At 35.5% G+C, this 17960-nt stretch overlaps 1 protein-coding gene across 1 annotated transcript in view; it reads left to right on the forward strand.

The window, feature by feature from the left end:
- LOC111043481 (uncharacterized protein CG43867-like) overlaps positions 1–17960 on the forward strand; it is a 157116-nt gene that overhangs the window by 70382 nt on the left and 68774 nt on the right. The window lies entirely within an intron of this gene.

Here is a 17960-nt window from a genome sequence, read left to right on the forward strand (position 1 = left end):
TATTTGGAGGATATATATACAGGGTGTCCCACGAAAGTTGTAACAGCCGAAATTCATGGATTCAACATTAAATTTGCAACAAAAAATGTCCAGTAAAATTTTCTTATATCGACCTTAGTTTTCGAGATATTTCGATTTTTCGATATTTTTTAAAAACGTCAATAACTGTAAAACTATCAGTCAAAATCTAATTCCAATGACATGGTTGGAAAGAGGAAGAAATTGACAATAAGTTTCATATAATTTGTTCCTTTGTTTGACGTTTTTGAACTTTCTATGAGCGTTCAAAGTTGATAAAAGTACATTCGTTGAGTTCAAAGCCAAATTTTGAACAGTTTTAACACTCATAAAAAGTTCAAAAACGTGGAAAAAGTAACAAACTATATGAATCTAATTGGAATTTCTTCCTCTTCCCAACCATGTCCTTGGAATTAGATTTTGACTGATAGGTTTCCTGTTATTGACGTTTTTCAAAAATATCGAAAAATCGAAATATCTCGAAAACTAAGGTCGATTTAAGAAAATTTTACTGAGCATTTTTTGTTGCAAATTTAATGCAGAATCTATTGTCTTCGGCTGTTACACCTTTCGTGGGACACCCTGTGTATAGCTGTCCATACATCTTATAGAGTAAATAAAACATAAATCTCAGTACCCTTTTAAATTATTTTATCACAACATGTTTCGGACATTACTGCCATTTTCAAGTTAATTTGAAAATTTCATATTTATATTTAAAGTAGCCTCAAAGAAAAAAGACAATCTTGTAGAGTGTATGGAATAGGTTGAGACTTGGCCCTCCATCCGAAAAATTGACTAATATGTGTTGTAAAATCATGACTTTTTTAAATTTATAATTCAATAATAGAATTTTCAGGGTTGAAGGGTTGAGAGGAAATTAATTTTCTCATTAAATTTGAAACATCGTGAAAATATGTTTTTCTTTTGAATATAACTTCTTTCAGAATATATGGATGTCGTAATAAGTGAGAGATTCAAATAAAAATAACGGAGAGAATGTCTTCTTTTTATTGTTGTCTATAAAATTTTTATCCGACCTATACTTATTTTTCAATATTACTTATTAAGTTCGTCAATGTCGAGACATTTCGAGCAGAAAACATGACATCTTCGACATGCTAGAAACTTTTTTGTTTCAAAGAATAAGTGGGTGGTGAAAGCGAGAAAATTTTTCAGAAATAATTGCAATTATTTTTTCTACTGTCAAAATCTGTAGGAAGAACATAGTTTGGTCTCTCAGCAGTTTCAAAGTCAAGGAGAGTGGTCAGTGTAGTATTGAAGGAGATTTTGTTGAATAAATAATAATAATAATAATATCGAGTGACCTGGCTGGCTCAGGTCTGGTGTCAGAGTTTTCAGGTCGAAACTGATCAATTACAGGGACTCTGACATGACCTAACGACTGCTTTTTGGGCAGCCGGGACCGACGGATTATCGTGTCCATCCGAAACACGGGAGTGGTCCGAGATAAATATCGGATAGGTTGTTGAATATATTCATACTCAATACAAAAAAACTTGGAAGTGTAACAACCACTATATACTATCTATGAAATTGTAACTATTTTAAGCTTTTCTATCTAAACTGAATTGGAACCATTCACATCCTAAAGTGATTTATTATTGAAATCATTTCTCCTAAAATCAATCATCACAATATTGTATTGATAAACATGAAGATGAGTAAAGAATTATGCGCCACTTATCCGCTTTTCATCAGCTGTGTTCAGCTTATAACATCTGTATTTGTACAGAAAAAATAATATACAAATATAATAAGCACAGCATCAGCTGATGAAAAGTAAAAATGCGCGTACGAACACGCATAAGACCTGTACACACCTTTACAGAGGTTGATATCACAGAACAATATTAGAAATAGGCAGAAATACGCAAGTAAATACTTGTTGGGAAATTATTATTAACTAGCCGTCAGGCTCGCTTCGCTCGCCATATCCGTCTAGCGAGGGGGCTCCGCCCCCTGGACCCCCGACTGGATCGTCCTTAACTGAGATCAGCGGGCTCGCTTTGCTCGCCTACATTTTTCATTTGAGCATTCTTCATATTCCATCAGAAGGTCAAAGTACTGAGAAAATGCAGAAAAGCTGAGAAAAACGTTGGAAAAACACAGATTTTGGGCGTATATTTGATGAAATATTAAAGTCACCTCATCACAAAAGTTTTAGACCCTAGCTAAACCTCTTTACCAAATTTGAAAATGTTCGGTCTATTACTTGATGAAATAACTAAGAAAACGCAAAAAACGCTAATCTTGGGTGTATCTTTGGCGTTATTTCAAATGCCTTTCAACACAGCATTATTATACCCCAGCTGAGCTTCTGTAGTGAATTTGAACATTTTCTGTTCATTTGTTCTCGATAAAGCGCAAAAAAAAACGCTGGAAAAACGCAGATTTTGGGCGTATCTTTGGCGTTATTTCAAATTCCTTCTAACACAATATTATTACACCCTAGCTTAGCTTCTGTACTAAATTTGAACAATTTCTGTTCATTTTATCTCGATAAATATGAGAAAAAGCAAAAAAACGCTAATTATGGGTGTATCTTTGGCGTTATCTCAAATTCCTCTCAACACAACATTATTACACCTCATCTGAGCTTCTGTAGTGAATTTGAACATTTTCTGTTCATTTGTTCTCGATAAAGCTGAGAAAGCGCAAAAAAACGCTGGAGAAACGCAGATTTTGGGCGTATCTTTGGCGTTATTTCAAATTCCTTCTAACACAATATTATTACACCCTAGCTTAGCTTCTGTACTAAATTTGAACAATTTCTGTTCATTTTATCTCGATAAATATGAGAAAAAGCAAAAAAACGCTAATTATGGGTGTATCTTTGGCGTTATCTCAAATTCCTCTCAACACAACATTATTACACCTCATCTGAGCTTCTGTAGTGAATTTGAACATTTTCTGTTCATTTGTTCTCGATAAAGCTGAGAAAGCGCAAAAAAACGCTGGAGAAACGCAGATTTTGGGCGTATCTTTGGCGTTATTTCAAATTCCTTCTAACACAACATTATTAAACCCTAGCTAAGCTTCTGTACTAAATTTGAACATTTTCTGTTCATTTGTTCTCGATAAAGCTGAGAAAACGCTGGAAAAACGCAGATTTTGGGCGTATCTTTGGAATTTTTTCAAATCCGTTCTTAGTGCGCCTCTAAAGGGCCAACTAAACATACCTACCAAATTTGAACGTTTTTGGTCCGGTAGATTTTTAGTTCTGCGAGTGAGCGAGTCAGTCAGTCAGTCAGTCAGTGAGTGAGTGTCATTTCTCTTTTATAAATATAGATATTCTTGTTTGTAACTTACTGCAAATCGGTTCATGATAATAGCCCAATCATTGTTGGGTGGTTATACCCCATTCACAAAGCGGAAACTCAGAAAATACGTGATCAATGAATCGGAAGGAACTGGCTCGTTTCATATATCATTTCCGGATCGGTTTTCCGCATTGCCGTTTATTCGGCGGGAGGTAATATTTCCAAGATTGTCTCAACTAAACAAACGCTGAAATAAAACAATCGTGAGCATAGTTTTCTCTGCTACTGCAGCTGCAATTCCCTGTGGAAAAGCGCCCAAGATTGCGCGCTGAAATTTACTTGAAATCGATCTCCATTTATGTGTCCTCCTAAACCTGGTTTTCCGGTGGAACGTATGTATGTACCTTATGCCAGGACTATAAATACTACACTGTAACTGTATCTAAGGATATACCGGACTGCTTTATGTTGCCGTCTCAAATGCAACCCTGCAAATAAAATACTGGAACCTAGGCATACGGCTCGTTTACTTTCGTTCGGTTTTAGTCTTTCGCCTTTTTTTGCATCGAATTACTTCTCTATCTTCCCCGTTTTTGTTATCCTAAACTTTCTTCTTCTTCTTCTTCTTCTTCTTCTTCTTCTTCTTCTTCTTCTTCTTCTTCTTCTTCTTCTTCTTCTTCTTCTTCTTCTTCTTCTTCTTCTTCTCTTCTTCTTCTTATTCCTCTACATCATCATCTTATTCTTCAACTTCTCCTTAACCATCTCAGTCTAGTTCTTCTTCCTCATCTTCTCAAAACCGTATAATGTCTTATTCTACGATTTCTTCCCCTCCATCCTCCTTTTACCTCTTCTTCTTATTGCTATTTCCTTGAACTCAGATTCTCATTTTCTTCTTGTTATTCATCCACATCCTGCTATCAGTTTTCTCTGCTTCCCAATAATTTATAATATTTGTTCTCTCTCCTAGTAACTTTTCTCAACTTCATTTCCTTCATCCTCTTCCTATGTGTCTTTTTATTCTTATCATGTATCAATTTCGAAAACATAGGTTTGTAAAATGGATTAATATATAATTATTATTAGCTCCCCTATTTAATTTTCTGGTCAAAAACCATCCCCAATATTCACACAACATATTCCCAAAGTTTCATGCCGTTTTGTCAAGTAGTTTTCGTGTCTATAGGAAACAAACAAACTAACAAACAATATAACACACAAACAGACATTCATTTTCATATATAGAGATTAAAAATATCTTGAGAAAATTACACTCAGATCCCTGAAGCATGTAATACAGAGCCATAATATAGGGAATATACAAACAAACAAACTAACACACAAACAGACATTCATTTTCATATATAGAGATTAAAAAAATATCTTGAGAAAATTACATTTAGATCCCTGAAGCATGTAATACAGAGCCATAATATTCCAGTTCAATTGTTACCTAATTATTCATATACAAGATAATTATATTCAAATACACTACCATGAAAGATAAAGTACAGAATCATTATCAACTGTTCCAACTCTTCAAATTCTTTGTGCAGAAAAATGATTCTCTTCAACTCACTGTGCTTTCCATGTCATTGTATATCTCATGAATACCTGAAATTCATCGATGACCTCGAAAGAATTCCACTCCTGCAAAATTCAAATCAACTGCAGAGGTGTAAAAGCATCGCCAATAATAACACTATTCTTTCCATCCTTGCAGCAACCAATCTTTAAAATTAGCCCCAGCTATTAGCTTTTCCAATTCACAGTTCTCTAGAATTCAAATTGACCTCTGCAATAACCTTTACATATTCACAGCTCACTATAATTTAAATTTACCTCGGTAATAAGCTTCTCCAATTCACAACTCTCTATAATTTAAATTTACTTCAGTAATAAGCTTCTCCAATTAACAACTCTCTAGAATTCAAATTGACCTCTGCAATAACCTTTACAAATTAACAGTTTTCCAGAATCTAAATTGACCTCAGCAATAACCTTTACATATTCACAGCTCTTTATAATTTAAATTTACCTCAGTAATGAGCTTTTCCAATTCACAACTCTCTAGAATTCAAATTACCTCTGCAATACCCTTTACATATTCACAGCTCTCTATAATTTAAATTTACTTCAGTAATAAGCTTCTCCAATTCACAACTCTCTATAATTTAAATTCACTTTAGTAATAAGCTTCTCCAATTCACAACTCTCTAGAATTCAAATTGACCTCTGCAATAACCTTTACATATTTACAGCTCTCTATAATTTAAATTTACCTCAGTAATGAGCTTTTCCAATTCACAACTCTCTAGAATTCAAATTGACCTCTGCAATAAGCCGTTCAAATTCACAGTTCTCTAGAATCTAAATTGACCTCAGCACTAAACTGTTCAAATTGTAGGTTTGATATTGTAAAAGCACAGGTTTGCTAGAAGCAAAGGGTGAGAAAAATTGAATTATTAGCGCGGCATTGCCTGTGGTTGGGGTAGGGGTGAAACTGGAGAATTCTATTGAGTCATACCGACGCTTGTATAGCTGCTGGCATTTTGTTCTATCTATAGGGACCGACCATTCATGAAAACCGGTATTACAGCGTGGAGTCTCCCGTCTCTGTTATTTGAAGTCGCTTCGCGTGCAAAAAACTCTATCAGTACTTTTTCAACGATGATACTTTAACTGAATCCCTCTTGAGGGCTGTTATTCAGTGGGAATTTATAATAGTTTGAATCTTTTGGTCAGGGTCTCATTCATCCCCCGTATTAATGCAAATTGGCTATGCATTCGCAAGTATCTCCAAATCGCGTTTTTCGAACTAGAAAGTAATGGGGGTTTATCGGTGACCTCCCATTTGTATTACTTATTATCAACACCATAAATTCGCTGTAACTGAATCAATGTAAAGCGTGTTGTTTCACGGTACTTTAACTCATTTATTTATGCGCCATGTAATATGATGATAATTCTTTCACTCTGTATTATATTAATTTATTTATGCGTCATATAATATGATGCTAACTATTCTTCTTGAATGGGGTTCTAAAATTGAAAGAAATAGATGGAGAAGATACTTGAAAAAATTGGAGTGTTCAATTGTTGTACTGAGGTTAATTGACCGAGCGAAGTGAGGTCTAAGGTTCAAGTCGACGGTTTGGCATTTCTCTTAATGTTTAAATGTTTATATGTTGCGCATTTACGGCGAAACGCGGTAATAGATTTTCATGAAATTTGACAGGTATGTTCCTTTTTGAATTTCGCGTCGACGTATATACGAGGTTTTTGGAAATTTTTCATTTCAAGGATAATATAAAAGGAAAAAGGAGCCTCCTTCATACGCCAATATTAGAGTAAAAATCAGACTATAGAATTATTCATCATAAAACAGCTGTCTAGTGGACTATAATACTACCCGTTCAAAAACATCGAACATCTTGAAAATGTATCTTTCCATCAACGTTGTAGACAGTTGCAGCCAGACTGATAACAGTGCTCACACTCACATTCCGGGACGACATGTCATGGTACGATAGGACAGAAAGCTCTATGTTTATTTAGGATTTTTTCTAGACATTTTAAATTGATGAATTATTTATTAATTTTTAAGAAAACACAACAGGTGAATGTAACTTACTGAGCGCGAGGTCTACTGTTCACAGAACTACTAGTAATTTTAGTAGCTGAATTAATTGTATGGATGTTCCTGTTGATACTCCTCCTTTACTCATTTCCTTTCTATAAACATTTTAAAATTTCAGAAAGCTTTGGCCTCAGCCATAAGCTTTTCAAATTCACAGTTCTCTAGAATGAAAATTGACCTCAGCTATAAGCTTTACAAATTCACAGTTTTCTAGAATCTACATTGACTTCTGCAATAACCTTACAAATTCACAGTTCTCTAGAATATAAATTGGCCTCAGAAATAAACTGTTCAAATTGTAGGTTTGATATTGTAAAAGCACAGGTTTGCTAGAAGCAAAGGGTGAGAAAAATTGAATTATTAGCGCGGCATTGCCTGTGGTTGGGGTAGGGGTGAAACTGGAGAATTCTATTGAGTCATACCGACGCTTGTATAGCTGCTGGCATTTTGTTCTATCTATAGGGACCGACCATTCATGAAAACCGGTATTACAGCGTGGAGTCTCCCGTCTCTGTTATTTGAAGTCGCTTCGCGTGCAAAAAACTCTATCAGTACTTTTTCAACGATGATACTTTAACTGAATCCCTCTTGAGGGCTGTTATTCAGTGCGAATTCATTATAGTTTGAATCTTTTGGTCAGGGTTTCATTCATCCCCCGTATTAATGCAAATTATTGGCTATGCATTCGCAACTCCAAATCGCGTTTTTTGAACTAGAAAGTAATGGGGGTTTATCGGTTACCTCCCATTTGTATTACTTATTATCAACACCATAAATTCGCTGTAACTGAATCAATGTGAAGCGTGTTGTTTCACGGTACTTTAACTCATTTATTTATGCGCCATGTAATATGATGATAATCCTTTCACTCTGTATTATATTAATTTATTTATGCGTCATACAATATGATACTAACTATTCTTCTTGAATGGGGTTCTAAAATTGAAAGAAATAGATGGAGAAGATACTTGAAAAAATTGGAGTGTTCGATTGTTGTACTGAGATTAATTGACCGAGCGAAGTGAGGTCTAAGATTCAAGTCGACGATTTGGCATTTCTCTTGATGATTAAATGTTTATATGTTGCGCATTTACGGCAAAACGCGGTAATAGATTTTCATGAAATTTGACAGGTATGTTCCTTTTTGAATTTCGCGTCGACGTATATACGAGGTTTTTGGAAATTTTCCATTTCAAGGATAATATAAAAGGAAAAAGGAGCCTCCTTCATACGCCAATATTAGAGTAAAAATCAGACTATAGAATTATTCATCATAAAACAGCTGTCTAGTGGACTATAATACTACCCGTTCAAAAACATCGAACATCTTGAAAATGTATCTTTCTATCAACGTTGTAGACAGTTGCAGCCAGACTGATAACAGTGCTCACACTCACATTCCGGGACGACACGCCATGGTACGATAGGACAGAAAGCTCTATGTTTATTTAGAATTTTTTCTAGACATTTTAAATTGATAAATTATTTATTAATTTTTAAGAAAACACAACAACAGGTGAATGTAACTTACTGAGCGCGAGGTCTACTGTTCACAGAGTAATTTTAGTAGCTGAATTAATTGTATGGATGTTCCTGTTGATATTCGTCCTTCACTCATTTCCTTTCTATAAACATTTTAAAATTTCAGAAAGCTTTGGCCTCAGCTATGAGCTTTTCAAATTCACAGTTCTCTAGAATGCAAATTGACCTCAGCTATAAGCTTTACAAATTCACAGTTTTCTAGAATCTACATTGACTTCTGCAATAACCTTACAAATTCACAGTTCTCTAGAATATAAATTGGCCTCAGAAATAAACTGTTCAAATTGTAGGTTTGATATTATCTAGCATAGCATATGCTACAAAGTATTAGATTATAATAAAACTTTAGTCAAGTAATTGTTCAACTCAAACTACGAGTATCAGTTCGAATATACATTAAAAGTTTGTGCTTTTCAACTATTCTAACAAAGCATGTGTTGCAAAGTATTATTGTAGTCAGGCACGATTCGAAGGTACAAAACTGAAGCGCCCTGCCAAGCTGAAAGTTCATGGCTAGGAGCTTAGAAGTAATGGCGAACTTGCAATCCTAAATACAGCAATATTCGTGCCGCCGGAGCTATTCGTTGATGAAAAATGACTGCACCTTCAGTTGGAAGCGGAAGATACACGAGCACGCTATGACTATGACCCCACTACTCTGTGGGCCATCTTTGGGGCATAATTCCGATCGATACCAGTCCAAAGAGTTGTGGAAATGTTGGAATGAGTGGCTACAGAGAATAGTAGAGGAAAGTGTTAGTAAAAGAATGAGGAAAATAATACTGATGGATAGTCTTTTGTCTCTGGTGATAGAAAGAAAGAGTATATCATCCTTATTTAACCGTACGTTACTCGCGCCCTAATCAATCACACGAGCAGTCGCGTGTTGTATTTTGTACAACATCCAATTTTCCAAGTGTTATGTACTCTCTTTACTGTCAAAACATATTCATTAATCGTATAATCACTTCTTCCATCTTCTTGGATTATTTTACGCCCATGAACATTTGGATGATTACCATTTCATAGCCCAATAAGGTACAACAAGCAAAGCCATCAATTCTGTGTTATTGGTTCGTTTACAGTCACCGTATACAGTCTTTCCCTATCTTATGCACTGTCGCGACTAAATGGCACCTAAAGACTGAACCATTGCTCGGTTGATACTGCAACTCAGTGGAGTGATGGGGGAAAGTTATGGAATGCATAGGTGACTCATTCACTGACACCACACCATTCAATAGTTTTGTGTAGCAAAAAACTGATACTGTTGTACTTTTTACGACAGCGCGACAGTATCAGCCGAGCAATGGTTCAGTCTTTAGGTGCCATTTAGTCGCGACAGTGCATAAGACAGGGAAAGACTGTATACGGGGACTGTAAACGAACCAATAACACAGAATTGATGGCTTAGCTTGATGTACCTTATTGGGCTAATCATCCAAATGTTCAGGCGTAAAATAATCTAAGAAGATGGAATAAGTAATTATTATACAATTAATTAATATGTTTTGACAGTAAATAGAGTACGTGACACTTGGAAAATTGGATGTTGTACAAAATACAACACGCGACTGCTCGTGTGATTGAGTAGGGCGCTACTATCGGAAGGTTAACGACGTTAAATGCCACGAGAACCAATCAGAGAAGCCTTCATTTCAAAAAACCTTCTCTGATTCCATGGCATTCAATTTTGCGTAAAATTGAAGGGACTTTCGTGCAACCGGGCATATATCCATTTGGTTACCGAATTTTCCTTTATTTGTTGTTGTTCAACCGTCCTCATACAAATTATTAAATTTCAACTCTGTGAAGGAAATACTGCTGATTTAATAGCAAATAATTAGCATATTTCACTACAGCTCTTGAGTAGCTAACGGAATGAATCGATTCGTTAACTGTTCATCAATACCAACAGTAGACTGCACTATGAATACAAATACTACTAATACAAACAGTAGAATGTCTTGGAAACCCCCGCCTTCTAGATTCTGTATTCAAGTTTGCAGAGGCGGTGAAAAGCCATGTTCTCGAAAATCAAATTAGGCGTGATTCTATGAATCGAAGCCCGCAGAAGTTAGGCGAACAGGGAGGCAGTGGGTAGTACGTCTTTTTTACACATAGTTTAGTCCCTTTAAAGCTGAGCTTCCCTTGGGTGATAAGGGGTGGTTTAAGCGCAGAGGGTGAATGAGTTATTTGCTTGAGGAGAATGAGTAGGAGGTGAAGAAGGAGGAGGAGGTGGAGAAGGAGGAGTAGAGCTATGAGGAGGAGGATGAGGATGAGGAGGAGTGGGAGTGGTAGGAGGGGTAGGAGGAGACTCTCCTCACTAAAGAGGAAATCCCAAACAACACTTCCTACATACTTGGGGGGATGAGAGTTCGCTAAACTGCTAAACTCTGTGCCAGAGAGTGGTGGAGGGTTGATGTGAGTGAGAAGAAGAAGAATAAGAGGAAGAAGGAGAAGGATGAGAAGGAGAAGATGAACACGGCAGAGGATGAGAAGAATAAGAAGGAGAAGAGGAAGAATTGAGAATTCGAGTGGGGAGAAGAAGAAGAAGAAGAAGAAGAAGAAGAAGAAGAAGAAGAAGAAGAAGAAGAAGAAGAAGAAAATGAAGAAGAAGAAGAAGAAGAAGAAGAAGAAGAAGAAGTAGAAGAAGAAGAAGAAGGAGTAGGAGGATGAGGTAGAGAAGGAGGTGATGGAGATGGTGAAGGAGAAAAAGAAAAAGAAGGATGTGGAGTAAGAGATGTTGATGGAGATGAAGAAGGAGAAGGAGAAAGAGAAGAATAAGGATATACTGTAAAGTGTGAGAAGAAAACAATATCTTGAAAAAGAAGAGAAGGGAGTTGGTGGTATGAGGAGGGTAAAGGGGAAATTGAAATGTGGTATTGAAGAAAAATGAAGAAAAAAAGAAGAGAATTTCAGATTCAGATTCCGTCATTGATGTGTTTAAGGCTAGGCACACACCAGTTAGTCGAGACAAGACAAGACAAGACATGATCAGACACGTTTAGTCACAATTCATTATTCCTGGACCGAAAATCAAGTGACGAAGCAGTGTGTGATTACATAACCTTAACTTTTGGACAACATCAACATTTTATCAAAATTTTTGGAGAGAAATAGTACAGGCTCAGCCTAGTTTTTCCTCCAATGTCATAATTGTATTATGATTATAGTGTTTATACAATATACAATACTTCACATAGTTGCTTATGAAGACATGTCTAATAGTAATGACTAAGGCTAAGCACACGCCAGTTAGTCAAGACAAGACAAGACAAGACATGATCAGACACGTTTAGTTTAGTCACAATACTTCACATAGTTGCTTATGACGCAACACACACTGATTATTCATTGCAATTAGACATTTCTTCACATGCAACTATGTGAAGTATTGTGACTAAACTTGTCTGATCATGTCTTGTCTTGTCTTGACTAACTGGTGTGTGCCTAGCCTTACAAAACAAAATTCAACTCACTGTTCTAGCGTTAAAAATAATTACCAGTAAGAATAAAATACCATGATGAATCCTACAGACAGTAGAGTATTACAGTAATAATGAGCAAATAAATATGATGAAATATGCGAAAGTTGAGCTATTACTGTTTTGTGTTTTCACATGAAACTGTGAAGTTTGGACCTTCAGTTTAAGACTGGTCGTCACCGGATAGTCAAGACAAGATTAGTCACGTTTAGTCACAACACTTCACATAGTTGCTTATGGAGACATGTCTGATCGCAATGACTAATCAGTGTGAATTGCGTCATAAGCAACTATGTGAAGTATTGTGACTAAACGTGTCTTGTCTTGACTAACTGATGTGCGCCTAGCCTTAGAAATTGATTGATTGATTGAGTACTTTATTTATTTAGATTACAATATATACTGGCTTATACACTTATATACAATAGCTTACAATACAGCAAAATTATAGATGAATTTACATAATATAGACTAAGAAAATAATTATTGAACTGTATATGATATGAAAAAGTAATTTGTAATATAATAACTATAGATAATTATATTGTTATGCATCTACATAAATTGACGGAGCTTTGGACATATCAATGTCCATTCTTCGGAAAGAATACTAAAAAATATCCTCCCCACTAACTCTCTATCAAAAAAATGAGGTAGAGTGAATCTGGAAGAGGAAGTAGAAGTGAACAAATGGAGTGAGAGAGTGATAACGTCCATGTTAGGGTGCAAAAAGCATGGGATATGAGTTTGGTGGAGGGTTCGCAAGTTAGCAAGTTAGCGTGCTGCTGGAATCCGTGGGGTGGCTAACATGTGGCTAAGATCATATTTGTCAGATCGCAAGCAATATGTTTCAATTTCCAACAGTGATAGTGATTTGGCAATGGTTAAATATGGTGTCCCACAAGGATCAGTTTTGGGTCCCATACTATTTTTAGTGTACATCAATGATTTATTTTCTCATACTTTTAAATGGATCCATTACATCCTTTGCTGATGACACAGCCCTAGCATACTCAGCCAAAGACGAAAGAGAATTGCATAGAATGATTCAGCATGATCTATTTGATCTGCGATGTTGGTTTGATTGCAACAAATTAGCAATTAATGCAGCTAAAACCTCCTACATAAACTTCTCTTGTCAGCAACTTTCTATTTCCCAGATCCTATTAAATACCATCAATTTGGATGTGATTCGGTGGGTTGTGACTGTGAAGTTATAAAACAATCAGAATCCGTCAAATATTTAGGATTGATTTTGGACCAGAGTTTAACTTGGGACTTTCACATAAGAAAAATAAAAAGGTACCTTCTATATTTAGTAAAGACATTTTATCGATTAAGAGAGTTCTTCCCTGTATCTATTCTTCGTATGATGTATTTTGCTTTTTTCAATTGTAGGTTGGAGTATGGCATTTCTTGCTATGCTTCCACATTCATGTCACATTTTAAAAATCTTATAGTTCTACAAAAATCTGTCATTAGGGTCATTTATGGTGCTAGTAGACGGGCTCATACTTTCCCTATGTTTAAATCATTGGGGATTCTCCCTTTTAGATATATGTATGTGTTGAAAGTTCTATCCCTGTTTTATAAAATGAGTGGGGATAGATATTTGATGGAAAATATTGGACAAGACAGTTTGGTTACACGGCAAACTACACGAATGCTGGTGAGACTTCCCAAACCCAACTGTACCACCTTCCAAAGATGTTTCATTTTTCTGGGACCAAAATTTCACAATATCCTTCCTGAGGAAATAAGGAAACTAAAAATTTGCAAACAATTCATCCGTAAAACGAAGTGTTGGCTATGGCTTCATTCACCTTTGGACATTGAAAATTTCTTCAGAGTGGTAAGCTAAGTAAATAAATTGTCATAAAACCTAAACATTTTTCTTCTTCTTCTCTCTTTTGTCTTAAATTCTTTTTTCTGCCTTAAAATACCTATTGGTCGATTTATAGGTGGTGGCTTCCTCCCCACTGTTCACATGAAGTTTATATCACTATGAGATATAAGTAACGAGGGGAATGCTCCGATGTGTCAATTGTCGAATATTGATGACTGCGTGAATGCGTGTGTGTATGTGTCATATCATTTTCATATGTCCCATTATTCAAACTCCTATTCACGGACAAGGGCTTTGCGGAAGCTCTTTTGTGAATAGTATTTTTGTTTGCATCGGTTCTCACATAAAATGTTAAGGTTCATTTCCACCATCAGTTACATTATTCCAAAATGTTGATATGAGTTGTGTACTTATAAGTTTAAAGTTAATTTCTACTGTATTATTGATACATTATTATATAGTACCAAATTGACCTTTCAGAAGTGCTTAGTATCTTTAAATTGTTAGTTATAGGTATCTGATGAGATTTTTTTATTTTTATTTTGTTGTATTGCTGATGTAAACAATAAAACTTGAAACTTGAAACTTGAAACTTGAAACTTGAAACTAGCAATAGTTGGCTATGACATGGTCTGCAGATTGCGCTGGGTTTGAAGGGACTCAAGTACTTTTTCGCATGCGAGGGTGTGTGTTCAATAGAAAGAGAGACATATGAAGGGAGGAGAAAGAGAGAAGTTCACAAGGGAGAGACAATGTAGAATGTGTAGTAAGAGTAGTGTACATAAGTAGAGGCTACAGAAATAATGTGAGAGTGGTGTATTTTGAAAGAGTATTCACGTTTAAAGAGAGGGTGTACTTTGAATGAATGAGAGTGTTTTACTTTCAGACCTCCTGTTTTAATAGTGTAGACTTCCCTAGAGTTTATACTTGAAACCAAATTCAAACTGATACTGTGCAAACGGGATTTTAGTTTGAACAAAAAATTCAAATAATGGTTCAAACTTAAGTTTGAACTAAGCTTTTAAGTCAAAGCTTCAACTGAATTTAATCAGCCGGTGACTCTAACCAAAAATGAACAACATCATAAAGAACGATAATTGATATTAATGATTATGAACTTGATCCAGTTAAAAATTGAATTTAGTTTAAAGTGGTACTGTGCAAACGGCACTTGAAGAGATAAAACATTTTTAATGAACAGTGGACATTCAAATAAACCGGTATCAACTATCTCCTGACGAAGGCTGTGGCAAGACAGAGAATCGGCAACGCTCTTTTCCTATCTTTCTCCACTTTCATGCCATTATAACGAGGACCCCACTATAGTTCACAAGAGCGACAAGGAAAACGAAATAATGTCCAAGAGAAAAGAGAAATGCTGAAAAATGAAACACCAATGATCTTGTGGAAGACTGATCTTCAGTGCCTGAAATCTGATAGTGTGAGAGAAATTAGATTACAGTTTTTCATTCATGTATGTTACAATATATACTGGCTTATACACTAATATTCAAATTAAATGACTGTTTTGCTAATCATTGAAAGAATTTTAAAGTATTTATGAAAGATACAGAGTGATTCAAAAAGAATACCACAACTTTGAAAATCTGTATTTAATCAAGGAAACATAATAGAAACTTGGGTTGTAAATCAAAATTAAGAGTATCAAATTAAGTTTCCCCACACTAGAAAACAAGTTCACAAATGTTCAATGTGACTCCCTCCAGACACTCGAGTGATATCAATACGATACTCGAACTCGTTGCACACCCTCAGTAGCATATCCGGCGTAACAGTTTGTATAGCTGTTATTTCTTGTTTGAGCTCCTCAATGTCAGCTGGTAGAGGAGGTCGATACACTTTATCTTTAACGTACCCCCACAGAAGAAAATTGGAGGGGGTGAGCTCAGGGCTTCTTGGAGGCCAGTGATGAAGTGCTCTGTCTCGAGCTGCTTAGCAGCCGATCCATTGCCTCGGATAGTTTTCATTCAAATAGGCACGAACAGATGAGTGCCAATGGGACTAAAAAAAACTTCAGAGCTTCCTCAAATCGATGACAGATAGTGCTTTACTCTCCGTTTATTCTTTGCAGAGTTATCAATTTTCAAAGTTGTGGTATTCTTTTTGAATCACTGTGTATATTCTGGCCTATACACTAATATTCAAATTAAATGACCGTTTTGCTAATCATTGAGCGAATTTTACAGTATTTATGAAAAATGTATCAATGAGAATAAAAATTGTATGCAATAATAACGATTGAAAGATTGAATAACAAATAAATATTAAATGACGATAATATGTTATTGTGAATAATGATAATATAATATTGTAACAAAGTACATAAATCGGCGGTGTAATAATGATAATAATGATAATATAATAATAATAATAATAATATAATATTGTAACTATAAAAATCGGCGGTGTTTCAACAAATAATTGTCGACTCTCTGAAAAGGATATAGAATAGTATCCTCCCCACTAACACACAACCGGGAAAAGATAGAGAGTCAACGAGGGTGAAAGACAAAAGATTGGCAGGGAAAAATGCAAGTAGGGCTCAAGTTGAGTTCATGAGTAGGGAAACACCATACAAACAACGTAGGCTAATAGTAAATGGGGCACGTGGCATGAGTCATTGATGAGAATGGGGTGGTTTATTGGGTGGGGGGGGGGTTTGAATGATAAGGGGTGGGGGAAGGGCGATGAGAGAGGGTGAGATAAAATGTTGGCAGAGTCTGCGCAGTGGAGTGTAGGTAAAGCCTCAATTAGTCCGGCCGATCTCGGCTATTAGTAAAGGTACTCACACACTCTTCCGCTACAGTGAAAGAGGGTAGAAGTAGAGTTGACTTCGCTCAGTTGACCCAGTACCTGAATTATTTGGAGAAAATGGAGAGGTAACACGGAAGAGAGAAAGAAGAATAGATTATAAATAGAAATAGGAACTATTCTACTGGATGAATAACAGTAGAGATAAGGGTGTATTTTTCAAGGGAAATAGGAGAAAAGCTAAATAATGAATAGAAATTTCAACATGATATGGAGGATCTGAAGAGAATCGTTGATTATGTAACATGGATATTGTATAGAATGTTAATATTAATATGAAGATTTCTGTGGTAAAAAACTAGACTAGAGTTTAACATTAAGGGCCGTTTGCACACTGACAGTTCAAACTAAATTTCATTTTTGACCGGACTTAGTGAGGTCTATGTTTTAACTCGGATTTTATTTTGTCTGCCTGTATGTGAACGCGATTACGGCAAAACGCGTTGATAGAATTCTATGAGATTTGGCAGGAATATTCCTTTTTCAACTGCGCGTCGATGTATACACAAGGTTTTTGAAATTTTGCATTTTAAGGATAATATGAAAAGAAAAGGAATTCCTTCATACTCGGATATCACTATTATAATATTTATCATCTACTTTGAAGATAGGATCAATCAGACTATAGAATTATTCATAAACAATCAGCTGACAAGTGGATTATTCATTGCATACATTACACAGATGTCTGGCCCTGTATATTTCTATAAGGTAGGGTTTTAATATTTTTTATGATGCGTGCCCATCAGTATCAATATTCTCACATTTGAAAAACAAATTTAATAGGTGATTAAAAATAAAATAAAAATTATTAAATTAACTAAATTAAGCTGAAGAAATTATAATATTCTTGATTGAAAAAATTTAATTTTTAAAATAGTTGAGAAATATTTTTATCAGATGGGAAGATTAACTTATCACGGAACTGGATAAATTATCATATGGGATACAAATTCAAACGTGAACTGAGTCTATTAACATAAGTGATTTTTTGCATAGAGAAAAAATAGTGTAAGTAGATATCCCATGGTATAGGGAATTTATGTCGCAATTTTTACTGTTTATCTCAAGCCGATTACTGTCGATTATTTTCAATTTTTACTGTTTTGTTGGTGTGAGAGTGTATGAACGGCACAATTTGAGAGACTACCAGCGTCACACAGCTGCATGGGAAAGAACTACGTGAACTATCGGCTTGGGATAACAGTAAAAGCTGCGACATAAACGCCCTATACCATGGGATATCTACTTACGCTATCGGTTCTCTATGTTTTATGTTCTTGGGGAAAACAAATAACAGTTTTTAAGAGTAA

The sequence above is a fragment of the Nilaparvata lugens genome, chromosome 11 (genome assembly GCF_014356525.2).
Source record: "Nilaparvata lugens isolate BPH chromosome 11, ASM1435652v1, whole genome shotgun sequence".
NCBI lineage: Eukaryota > Metazoa > Arthropoda > Insecta > Hemiptera > Delphacidae > Nilaparvata > Nilaparvata lugens.